Source organism: Haliotis cracherodii, unplaced genomic scaffold (assembly GCF_022045235.1).
Source record: "Haliotis cracherodii isolate W230 unplaced genomic scaffold, xgHalCrac1.p SCAF_14, whole genome shotgun sequence".
Taxonomy (NCBI): Eukaryota; Metazoa; Mollusca; class Gastropoda; order Lepetellida; family Haliotidae; genus Haliotis; species Haliotis cracherodii.
In genome coordinates, this window is record NW_027266269.1 from 31226865 (window position 1) to 31239515 (window position 12651).

Here is a 12651-nt window from a genome sequence, read left to right on the forward strand (position 1 = left end):
TATATGACGGTAGCCTGTAAACTATTGAGTCCAGACCAGACAATCCAGTGATTGACATTATAAGCATCGTTCTACGCAATTTGGATACGATGACATGCATCAAGCAAATCCGCGAGTCAGACCACCGTCCTGTAACAATTGATACACAATAATTGGCGCCTTGTGTGTTAAAACAATACTATTTTCACATCAATATGCTTTACTCGCGAATATGGCGGGCATAGAAAATGTGTAGGAAAGATTCTTTGTAAGTCACCATGAAGTGTTTGATATCATGAGCCCCGTTGGTTGGTAGTATCGATGACATGTATCAACCAAGTCAGCGACCCGTGAAGAATCCGGGGTAGGATTGGTCTTCCGCAACCCATTCTTGCCGTAAAAGGCGACTATGCTTGTCGTAAAAGGCGACTAACGGGATCGGGTGGTCAGGCTCGCTGACGTGGTTGATGCATGTCATCGATCTCAATTTCGTGGATCGATGCTCATGATATCAATCACTGGATTGTCTGGTCCAGAGTCGATTATTTACAGACCGCCGTCATATAGCTGGAATACTGCTGAGTGCGGCGTTAAACAACAAACCAACCAACCAACCAAGTCAGCGAGCATTACCACCCGATCCCGTTTGTCGCCTCTTACGACAAGCATAGTCACCTCTTACGACAAGCATAGTCACCTTTTACGGCAAGCATGGGTTGCTGAAGACCTATTCCAACCCGGATCTTCACGGGTCTCATCATGAATTGGGTTCACATAAAGAAGAGTGAGAATGCCTTGTAATGTCTAGTTCTACGCTGCAAGTCAATGTTTTAACGTGATATCGCTCATTGTGACACAGAAAAATAAGTCAGTTATTGAAAAACGACATTCAGACTCTTAGTCGACTTCTGACGTCGATGAAACAGGCGTCAAATCAACTGTTTCAATCAGAAGTGGTTCTTGTGGTTTGATACCTCTGATTGACCAATGAGACTCGTGTATTTCTTAAATTCCCGGGAGAACGAACAAGAATGTGCAAATAAATATGGATAATACAACACAGGGCTGTAAGTGGCACTTACCAGAAACGTATCATTCTGTCCCACCGCCATTTCATTTCCTGGGTTATTCAGGTATAATATATGAGTAGCCTCTTCTCCAATCAAAGAAAGATAAACGTAGGCGTCTGTGCTACTTCCCTTGTCAGTTCCAGTTTGGGTGATTACTGTATATTTGCATTGAACAAAATCATCAACCATCTTGTTGGTTGAATCTGAAACATTACAGTACAAAGTAATACAAACATGAAATACTCATATCCCCTGAAAGTGGTGTGTTGGGTATATCTCAGTAGGTTTGATGACGCCATACCAGAAGATGGTTTGTTTGTTGTTTAACGCCGCACTCAGCAATATTCTAGCTATATGACGGCGGTATGTAAATAATCGAGCCTGGACCAGACAATCCAATGATTGACATCATGAACATCGATATACGCACTTCATCAAACAAGTCAGCGAGCCTGACCGCCCGATCCCGTTAGTCGCCTCTTACGACAAGCGTAGTCGCCTTTTACGGCAAGCACGGGTTCTGAAGACCTATTCTACTCCGGATCATAACGGGTCTGTTTACGCGTTATAGTTTCTCTATTTGCTACCCTATCCTCCCCCAAACCTCAGATCCCTGCAGTAAAATAATCATAGTGTTATATGTCCTACTTACTTATTACTAAAGGATGTCATGGTAAAATGTCTGTACTTTTAAAAAACATGTATTCATCAGTCATGATCAGCGCATGTATAAAGATCAATAATGAACGTACGGGCTGCTTTATGACATCCTCCGGTGTACGACAAGGTTGTGTTTTAAGTCCGTTGTTGTTTATACTTTCCATAAATGAACTTGATATAGAGTTGCAAAATAGTTGTCAACATGGGATATTTGTAATACAAGAAATAATGGACATTATGCTCCTTCTCTTTGCTGATGATGTTGTAATGTTTTCCTTTTGTAAATGGCTTGCACAAACAGTTAATTCTGAAATACATGAAAAGTGGTTTCTTGGTTCGTCTGCCTTGAGTGTAGTCACTTACTATAAATAGTTAGGTCTTATGTTCTCCTCTAGAGTGTCATGGTCTAAGGCGTGTAAGCAATTAGCTGCTCAGGCGTCGAAAGCCATTATGCCTCTTTATAATTTATTCAGGAAAAATAGTCGTGTATATTTTTTCACAGCATGTACTATTTATGAAGGCAAAATTATGCCTATACTTTTGTATGGTTCTGAAATATGGGGTGCTAAGTATTACGCTGCAATTGAAAAAGTTCACACTTCATATTTCAAATGTTTTCTAGGTGTTGGTAAGTCAGCCTCAAATAAGCCAATCCTTGGTGAAACAGGCCGTAGTAATATTTTAATAGCCAGCCAATTAAGGGTAATAAAGTATTGGATTAAGCTACTTAGAATGATTCCTGATAGATACCTATATCAGTGTTATAAAATGTTAAAGGTACTTGATGATAATGGAAAAAATAATTTCATATGTGAGAAATCTATTATTTGTTAGTGGCTTTTCATGTGTATGGATTTCTCAAGATGTGGGAGATCAACAGTTATTTTTATATTCATTTAAGCAAAGACTGAAGGATATATTTTGTCAACAGTGGCACCAAAGTATTTCTCAATCACTTTATCTCAGCAATTACAGTAAAGAAAAATCATTGTTACAAACTGAAAGATATTTAACTTGTTTAAATGATAAAAGTTTAATCAGAGCTTATTGTAAACTTAGAATTTCATTGCATAATTTTAATGTAAATATATGTCGCAGGTCCAAAGACGGTGATATTATGAACTCTATTTGTACAAACTGTTCATCCGCAGAAGTAGGGGATGAATACCATGAAGGCAGGGCGGGACAACTTAGGAATGGCCAGGAGTCCGAACTTGACCACACAGAAGGAAGCGAGCTACAAAAACATGTTTTATATCATTGGAAAGATCTCGAGGAGACGAATCCAAATAATGTGTGTCCCAGTGTGTACACATGTTTACAAGCTCAAAAATTGGCTCAGAAAATGCATTACTGCAGAAATTTCTGGCAGAATTTTTTTTTTCTGCAGAAATTTCTGGCAGTATTTTTTTTTTCTACAGAAATTTCTGGCAGAATTTTTTTTTTCTACAGAAATTTCTGGCAGATTTTTTTTCTATTTAGCAGGATTGTTTAAATTCAGGAGAAATAAGGTTCAATCATTGGATAGTTTAATCTGGAGATGCTTTAAATGACCTTTTTCTACAGAAATTTCTGGCGGAATTTCTTTTTCTTAGGGAAATTTCTGGCAGAATTTTTTTCTGCAGTAATATCAAGCATCAATCTTTGGAGAGTTTAACTTAAATTCAGGAATTGAATATATTTATCTTGGTATTATATTTACCAAATTTATCAGGAAAAGTTGACGTTACTCGAATTAAACAATGGAACAATAATATTATGTTGGCCTCATACCTTTGTATACTAGACAGATGCAAATCCTTGCACCTTGAGCTTACCGTATAATTATCTAAATTATTATGAGAATTTCAGTGACCATCTTCAATGGCCTTTTTACGACTTTGAAGTGTACAACATAAAAGGTGAATGTGATTCTCAAAAAATAAATTTCATAATTATTCCATGGGGCCAACCAAATATATAATCCCCTGTTGAAATTCAAAGAAACAACCTACAATTCTAAATACACAGCTTTACTAAGAAACACAAAACATACAAAGTACAAAACTCCTGCAATGCAATCCTCGGCAATATCTTAGACAAAAAATATGTACATTTCAGCAATACTTGCTGCTCCTTCATTATTGTTCTGATACTGACGCTTGTCTTCGGTGCTTTGTCAGAGTGATCTGAAAGTAATAAAACAAATGTAAAGAATATGAGAACATAATTAAAATCACAGTGCATCTATACAATAAAAGCAAAAATAGTAACCTCATGAAGTTGGGTTGTTTCTCTGCCCACATTACACATATTCTTAGTAACGCTGACTAACCCTAATATTACACATCACAATACATATTTCAAAAGAAATGCAATATTTATTGAAATTACCTTTGATTGTTTTTGCAGTTCTTCTCTATTGCCTCTTGAACTTTAGTTGGGAGGGTTGTCGCTTCCCTTGGGGCAGGCATGAAGGGCTTGAAGTCTGATAGCTTGGTGGTGGGTGTCCGGATGTCCCCAATCCTAAAGGAGGGCATCGCGGGTTGTTGCAGGCTTCTGTCTAAGTTCCCTTACAAATACACTAAACAGTTGATCCAAATCTTCATGCGTGTGCCCCACCATGAGAAAGAAAGTTTCACCTGAAAATAGTATTTACATCAGTATTATCACTATGAAAACAAATCAAATCAAATTGTACAAATTGTACAGAATACTGATTTGAGTATTGAGAATATTAAGAGAAAAATCAATCTTATGCATTTTTCAAGTTTCAACATTGTGTGCAGATTCTTTTATACTGGGGATGAGCAATTGGACATGAAATGCTTTTGCTTCAAAACAATTCTAATGTGGTTTAAAACAATTTACATAAATTATAAAAATATTAACCACTGCTGTGATTTCAGCATTTACTTTGAATTGTATAGTATAGCCTCAAGGAATAAATACGCAATACATGATATTGTATGTGGAATCATATACCAATAATTTCATTGATAACTATCTTCATGATAGCACTAAAAGTGATACCTTGGATTGCAGCGTCCACTTTTGACTGGCCGACAAAATCTTGCAGCTTTACTGGTCCTGGAAATGTCAAATAAATATTTGAACAATACATAAATTGCAACTTTAATGTAATTGGATAGTCATACAAATATAACAATTGCCAATTTCCATTCTGAGAAATCCACAATGCCTCCAAAATTAGACAAGCCTACCAGACAAACATTGAATTTATTCAACAGGTCCGTACCAAGCATTTAGCTAAGACAAAGATAAATTTCTATCCTTCTAAACGTGTGTTACAAATATAATGTAGAAACAAATGTCTTGACATACATGGCACGATCCCATTACAAAACAAATCCCATTACATCCTTTACTAATAATACTGGACAAACTACAATAACATAACCCATATATGTGCACTGTGGATACTAAGCTCCACTGGTTTCTAAATAAGAATCTACATAACTCCCTACCAATAGGATATGTAGACAGTAATATATGTTTTGGTTTAGTTTTTTGTTTACAAAAATACTGTTGCTAGGATGCAGCAGTGAACTTATTGTTATGTTTGTTTGCTTGTTTCTATACCAATATTCCAGCTATATGACAGCAGTCTGTAAATATTTGAGTTTGGACCAGTCCATCCAGGGACTGATATCTTGAGCATCAGGTTACGCAATTGGGATACGATGACACACATCAACCTAGTCAGGGAGCCTGACCACCCGATCCCGTTAGTCGCCTCTTACAACAAGCATAGTTGCCTCTTATGGCAAGCATGGGTTGCTGAAGACCTTTTGTGATGCATGCCATATATATAGCTAATATTAGTAAATACCATTCAGGAGTATACACTGAGCAACAGCGGGCAGCTAATTTTGGCTTATGGCACATGTAACTAGTACTTTGGGGGAACTTTTGTACTGAAAGTGTTGTTTCATTGGTTGCCATCCGTTACAGAGACACATGGACAAATTGACTTACTATGAAACTGGATGTAACATTTAATTAAATAACTTTGTGCAACATACTTCCTTATAATAATTATGGTTTCTTTTATTCACTGTGGCACATGAACACTCGCTCACCTGGAATGAGTGAGTGAGTTAGGTTAGACGCCACTTTGAACAGTATTTCAGGTATATCACGGCGTGTCAACTTGATGTGGGAGGAAAGCCCAGTGTGATGTAGGTCTTAGACATTTACCACTGGTCAAACCCATGAGCATGTGTATGATGCTGAACCATGAACTGAACACATCCAGGGACAAAACTCTGCACTAAAGAATATAAACAGAGGAGTAAGAAGTGAAAAACTCCCTTAATATTGGAAGAATTATTATGTCATTATAATGTGAAAAGGAACAAGTCTTGAGTTCCACTACCATCTAACCAAATTTCATTATTTTGAGCAATAACCGAGTTATGGGTGGCAAATTTCCAATTCAAGAAATTGGGGTTGTCAATCAGGTAAAGTTTCATTGTCCAGTGGTCTCTGAGAAGATTGCTTGTATTGTGCAAAGAATTGCATTTTGAGAGAGTGCAAATTAAGGGCATGTAATGGTCAAAATATAAAACATTACGAAAACAGAATCTGTGATGATCCCCATTACAATCTCTACATACTGGATTTCATTAGAGCACTAAAATTACTGCACATGTATCACCTTTCAAACAGAAATGACTTAAGAAGTAATGGTCGTAAATAGCTTTATCAATATTGGTGTTATGGCATCAACACACTTGAAGTTTTGGAGAATATTTGTTCTAAATCTAAGATGGCTAAGTGGCAGTCAATTCCAATTCCATTTTTGATGAGTTGATTTCCCACAAATATTTGATGGAAATAACTTGATTCTGATTGGACAATCAGGTTATGAAATCACAATAATCCCCCTCTTATTAAAAAGGCTGTTTTGAAACGGAAACTAATATTTTATAAAGTAGTAGTTTTTCACAGTCATTGTCTATAAGCATTTTAAAATATTTATATTTATAGGATACAACATGCAAAGTTTCACTACAATATTGAAAGGATGTGTGGCAATACATTTTGTGCAGAAAACCATAAAAATCTACAGAGAGAATGAATTTCAAGTTTTGAGGACAACAGAGGGCTTGACATTGGCACTTTTCATTTTAGAAATGTTACGTCATATCTTTTGTGTCACAGTGAGTGATATGTCATCCTAGTGGCTAGCTTAATTTTCTTTTGGGGTGCCCACTTCATGGTAGTTTTTGTGCTACATGCTTTCAATGCCTGACCTATGTGTAAACAAACTGTTTAAGCGTATACAGCACCACTGTCGGTGATTTTGTTTGTTTGTTCACTTTCTTGTTTAACACTGCACTCCAACAATATTTCAGCTATATGACGGTGGTCTGTAAAGAAGTCTGGACCAGACAATAAAGTGATTGACATCATGAACATCAATCTATGAATTGGGATATGTTGACAAGCGTCAACCATGTCAATTAGCCTTACCACCCAATCCCGTTAGTCGCCTCTTACGACAAGCATAAACACAACATGTTTTTAATCTGGAGCACGGTTACCTGTAGATTTATCCATGCTTAATTTCAGATTTGAAACCTCATTCTCTGTTTTCGTTTCCAAGTTCAATTTAGTGCAGTTTACAGGTTACCAAGAGAAACATTGAAAACACAGTATTTTTATCTCCTGATATACTGAATAAAATTGGTAGCATATATATATAGGTATTAATAGAGTTAGATAAAGTGACAGTAACATGAGAATGATATGAATTTCAAGTCTAAAGACACTAGTTAGTCTGAAAATGTCATGTAATACTGAAAATGTCATGTTTGAATGAAAACTTGATTTTTAAACATTTTGATAATGCCATACAAAAAACATTCATAAACAAACATCTCACAAAACTGTGATGCAATAAGATCAGTGTCATGTATTTTCAAAAATGGTATTCTATCATTAAGTATTGTGACAATGTCTTGCGCACTTAACATAAACTGTATGTTTTGGGCCATAATGTCAGTGCCCCAGCTGTAGTGTTCGGAACTGGTTGAAATTCACAACAAGAATGATGAATAAATCATACAACATTTGTCAAGATTAATCAAATTCTCTCAGATACATGTAGCCTATACATCCTATAATTGCATCAGTGTTACAGTCGCGCTCGCATGTTGCTGTATATAAAAAAATTAAACCTTTGAGACATTAAAACAGTATTATCTCACATATTAATTCCAAGCTGATGTAATTATTCCAACTTTTTTATTTCCAAGTGTATATTTTTAAATGATATTGAAGTTTAAACAATTGACATAAGAATCGCAAGTGTGTGGTTTTTTGTTGTTGCTTGAATGGGCAGTTAAAATAATAATGTAAAAAGTATCCAGTTGGTTATTAAATTACATTCATTTTCCCTAAACCAATATCAGCAGTTATTGCTTTTTTATGACATAAGTAGAAATAAGTTATAATGTGTATTTTTATATAAAACATGAATTACCAATAAAAACATCATATTTGGAAGGCAATCTGCCATTAATATAATGTAAGTGTCTTGTAGGGATCAGCAAACAGTACCGACAAACATTAAGGATGTGCAGGGGCAACTTAAGATTAAAGATTTCTTGAAATGTTAATGGTTATCCAAAAACATAAAAAAGCATCAATTAATCATCTCTTTTATAGCACTGCTTGTGAAAAAGAATTATTGTTGATTTGTCTCACGATTTCACTACTGAAATTTTTTTTCGTGAATATCAACTTTGTCTTTCATGCATTGTACACATGCTTCCATAAAAAAACCATTTTGTATAATAGAATATTATGTTAATCATTATCAGATTTAACTCAAGAGTTACAAATATCTATTTAGATATTTATCTAGTTTACATAACCCTAACAATGACTACTGAATTTCTTCCATTTAAAATTCTTGTTATCATAAAAACTTTAAAATAGGCACGTCAAGATAAGTCGTATTCTACATCTGAAATCAATGTTAGTGACAAGACTTTAATAGACTTTTTAAAGCATTTTACACTGATGGACAGTCATGAACATGATTTTTTGTCCGCTTTCCTAAACTTACATTTAACCTAGCTGACAAACCCTTTGTGAAATAATAATATGAATACACTGAATGGTATGAATGACCTGACAAACATCAGACTATGTTTATTCATTGTCTTTTTCTTATGCTTACTACTTTAGTTTGCCAAACTCTTAAAACATGTAAACACAATATATCATATTAAAGTTAACAAGTTATGTAAAGTATGTTTTGAAACTTTTGCTTGTTCACTTACTTAATAATATTTGTATCAAAATGGATATTAAATTGAACTAAACCTGTAAAGACAAATAAACAGGCAGAGATAAAACACAATAGCAAAATGTGAGCCTTCATGAAAACAAACACATGTGTGGATTTGAATCTCTCATAGTGCATGATCCTATCTGTATTACAACCACAATTTATGCAACGCAATTCTGTTATCGATGTGCTTTGTAATGACGATTTCGCGATTTTATGAACAAATGATTCTGTCAAAGTACCTTAATCCTTATCCACATTCTGACTGGTGATGAATAATTCTTGTCAATGTTTTTGATAACCTTGTTAGTTCAGGGAGCAAAAACATGTTATTATTTTCACAAGATTATTCCTGTTTCACAAAATTTTGGTTGAAAAAGTATGTACCAAGGATGATAATTTGTGAGATTTGAGAATAGATGCCTTAAACATGAATAAATCCTAAATTATGTTTTAAGACACTTTGTCCCCAAAAGAGTTACCAGGTACATATGATCTGACACTCCCAACCTTTCGTAATCACAACATTCAACTTTTCGCTTTTGCATAGAGAATGGAATCTATTCATATACGTATGTGAAGGTTTTGCCTTATTGTATCAACAAGTTATTTCAATGAAAATTAATAATGTTTAACTTGTTTGTAAATTGATGAGAAATAAGTTAGGTTTATTATGCAGATAGCAAATGTGTGCTTGGTAGTAATAATGAAACAATAGTTCAAAGAAATACATTCATTGATACTGTGTATGTGCAATAACACTAATTACTTTCAGTGATATATAATCATACAAGACCATATCAGACATCCCATTCACCTGTAATCAGACGTGACACACCTGCTTGTGTGGGCCACTTCACGTTCTTATTACATAGGAATTAGCAATCAATGCTGTCAACTTATTTGTTACTGCTCCTGTGACAATATGACATATCGTTTTATAATAAAAATGTATGATGCATGTTTGGGTAACCTAAAATATACAGTTGTGACTCATCACTAACATAGCCCCACACGCACCAGAAAACATTGGATCATCGATAAAGATAAAGTTGTGAGTCTTGAATGAGTGAGTGGGGTTTAACACCGCTTTTAACAGTATTCCAGTTATATCGTGGCGTGTCAGCTTAATGTGGGAGAAACCACGAGCACAGATATGGTGCTGACAACCTAGAAACATTGGACGAACCGGGATTCAAACCATAGGTTTCTGGCGTGCCCAAGGGACACAACTTTGCACGTTGAATTACAATGCCTTTGACTACTGGTAGTGTCTGTATATAATTAGTATCAGGTCTTATCCATAATACTCCTTGTCAAACCCTTACGTTTATCGAATTTTGTTTTCATGCTAAATTCGGTTCCATTTTGAAGATCACTTTTACATGTATCCAGTTGGAAACAGCAAATATTAATAAAGATTTTGCATTATTCCTGGGCTTTCAGAAATTCGATATCGACATGACCTATAAAAACAAAGAAAGGGTTCTATCACTAGGATCACTCGAGAGTATGTCTCGTAAACTTGCCTAGCCCCACGCCTACTGTGTAGGCTAAGCACCACAGAGTAGCCCGAGCCACCCACCAACTCACACCCTAATTAAGTCATGGCCTTGTCGGCAACGAGGGAAACACTTACCTGGTATACTACGTACGTAACACCAATATAATGCCACGTGAAGCCATATATAGGCTACACAGTCCGCGTACTTTCACAGAGCCCTGGCTCTTCCGCTCTTCCTTTCCTAGCTCATGTTGAAATTTTGATAAAAAATCATGCACCGTGCTTAGATTCCGAAACGAAATTTAAATTGGCAACACCATCGGCGATGGTAAAAACACCCAGCGAAACGCAAGACCGATGGAGTACCTCACCCCTACATTCGCCTGACATGTTTATTTTCGCGTTCGTAGCTCAACTCTATCTAATATTGCTGATGCAATAAATGAACTATATTTAACCATATTGCACATAAACATTACTTACCAATTTCAGTGCTTTTCTTTTTGGGCAGATTTCTTGAAGAAAGGTGTCTGTCTTGACTGTTGATGACGTTGGTAATATCTGTAATGGGTAGCAACATGTTCGATGAATATGTTCATAAAGAAACCATGATACAAACAGAAGGTCAACGTTCTTCAAGATATATACAGTGTTTGGTTTACAAAAATAGAATAAAATGCTTCTTACCCATGATAACGTTGTTGAAGCAGAGCTGGTGAACCCTGCTTAGGCATCCAGAGCTTCTCACTGCGACCAGAACTTGGGTTTTCGATGTGATTTACCCACTTGTTGAATAGTTATCAATTGACCGCCTGACTGAACGTTCTCGAAGATTTAACGATACGTAATTAGGGTTAAACTTACTTACTTTGGAGATTTAACGTGCGCTTTCCGACTGATGCGTATTTCGCACACGGTAGGGTTAAATCTTCAAACACCATTTTTATGGTCGGGTGTCCACGGCTGATTGGTTTTGCAAATCAAACACAAGGGTGTATATCAGGCCCCCGTGAGTGTTCACTGGGTGGTCACGTAATCTGTTGTAAGGTTTGGCACCAGCATCTCAGGTTACAATTTGATATTAATTCAAGTAATCCACTGATAATGTACATAGGTAGTTAACCTAATTACATTTAGTTTTGTCCGACAAGGAGCGAGTTTATTCTTTTTTTAGACATAGACTTTGTAACAGGCTCTTCCCCTGGAAAAACATATATTGTAAACAAATATTTTGCCGTTTCCATCAACCTTAACACGTGATGTTCTATAACTGTTGTCTTGTACACTATCCATAGTGTAAGTCAGCTCGAGGAATTTTCATATAGTATTATCATTAAACAGCATATCCTATGCAACAGTTATGTTGCTATCCGGACAAAACTATTTCAACATTCTATATTGTATCGCAAATGTAAACGAATAGTTTCTATTATAAATACAAACCTACATGTTAAGCGGTAATACCAATCACGCATTAAATAACATATATGAACAACTGTCGGATTATAAAGTCTCACGTCGGTTCCTCCGTGCAACTTCATGCCTGACTTACATTCATATTGTTCTTTCAACACACTTACGCTTCTCCAAATTGAGAAAGAAGCTGTGTACACAGTGTTCTTACGAGTTACATTTACGCGTCCGGTTTGGCGGCAACTTCAAAGAGTGGACGAATGGTTGCTCCTTCAGGTAGCTATAATTACCCTCTCTATAATGCAATATCGTATTATCCATTTGTAATGAATGATAGTAACACTTGATTGGATTGGATTCAGTTAAATCTACATTTCTCAGGGTCTCTAACATCGAGATTTGAAATATCTTTCATGTAAATACCTTCTTTGTCTTGTGACTTGTATATATTCGTGTATATTCAGAAAAGTACCTTCGCATTGCTGAAGTCTTTGCACAATGGCACAAGCAACGTGGTCTCTTTCTGTGAAAAATAGCACTCTTTATTTCAGCCACAGCAAAGATCCCGAACCACGCGCTGTCAGCAATGTTACGTCTGGTTACCGTCTTGCAGTTACGATACAGGTAAGTCGTCAAAATATTTATTGTTTTATTTCTGGATACACCGACCCTAGAACGTGGAAATATACAATTTAAATGTGTGGCTTTGCTGACATGCGAAA

The 12651-nt window shown here is 35.8% G+C and overlaps 1 long non-coding RNA gene across 1 annotated transcript; it reads right to left on the bottom strand.

The window, feature by feature from the left end:
* Positions 1–4102: 4102 nt before the first annotated feature.
* On the bottom strand, positions 4103–10728 carry LOC139460709 (uncharacterized). The gene is made up of 3 exons (XR_011652824.1): positions 10652–10728; positions 4722–4778; positions 4103–4330 (listed from the first exon to the last, which is right to left on the bottom strand). It is a non-coding gene; the product is annotated as an uncharacterized lncRNA (long non-coding RNA).
* Between the last annotated feature and the right edge of the window lie 1923 nt (positions 10729–12651).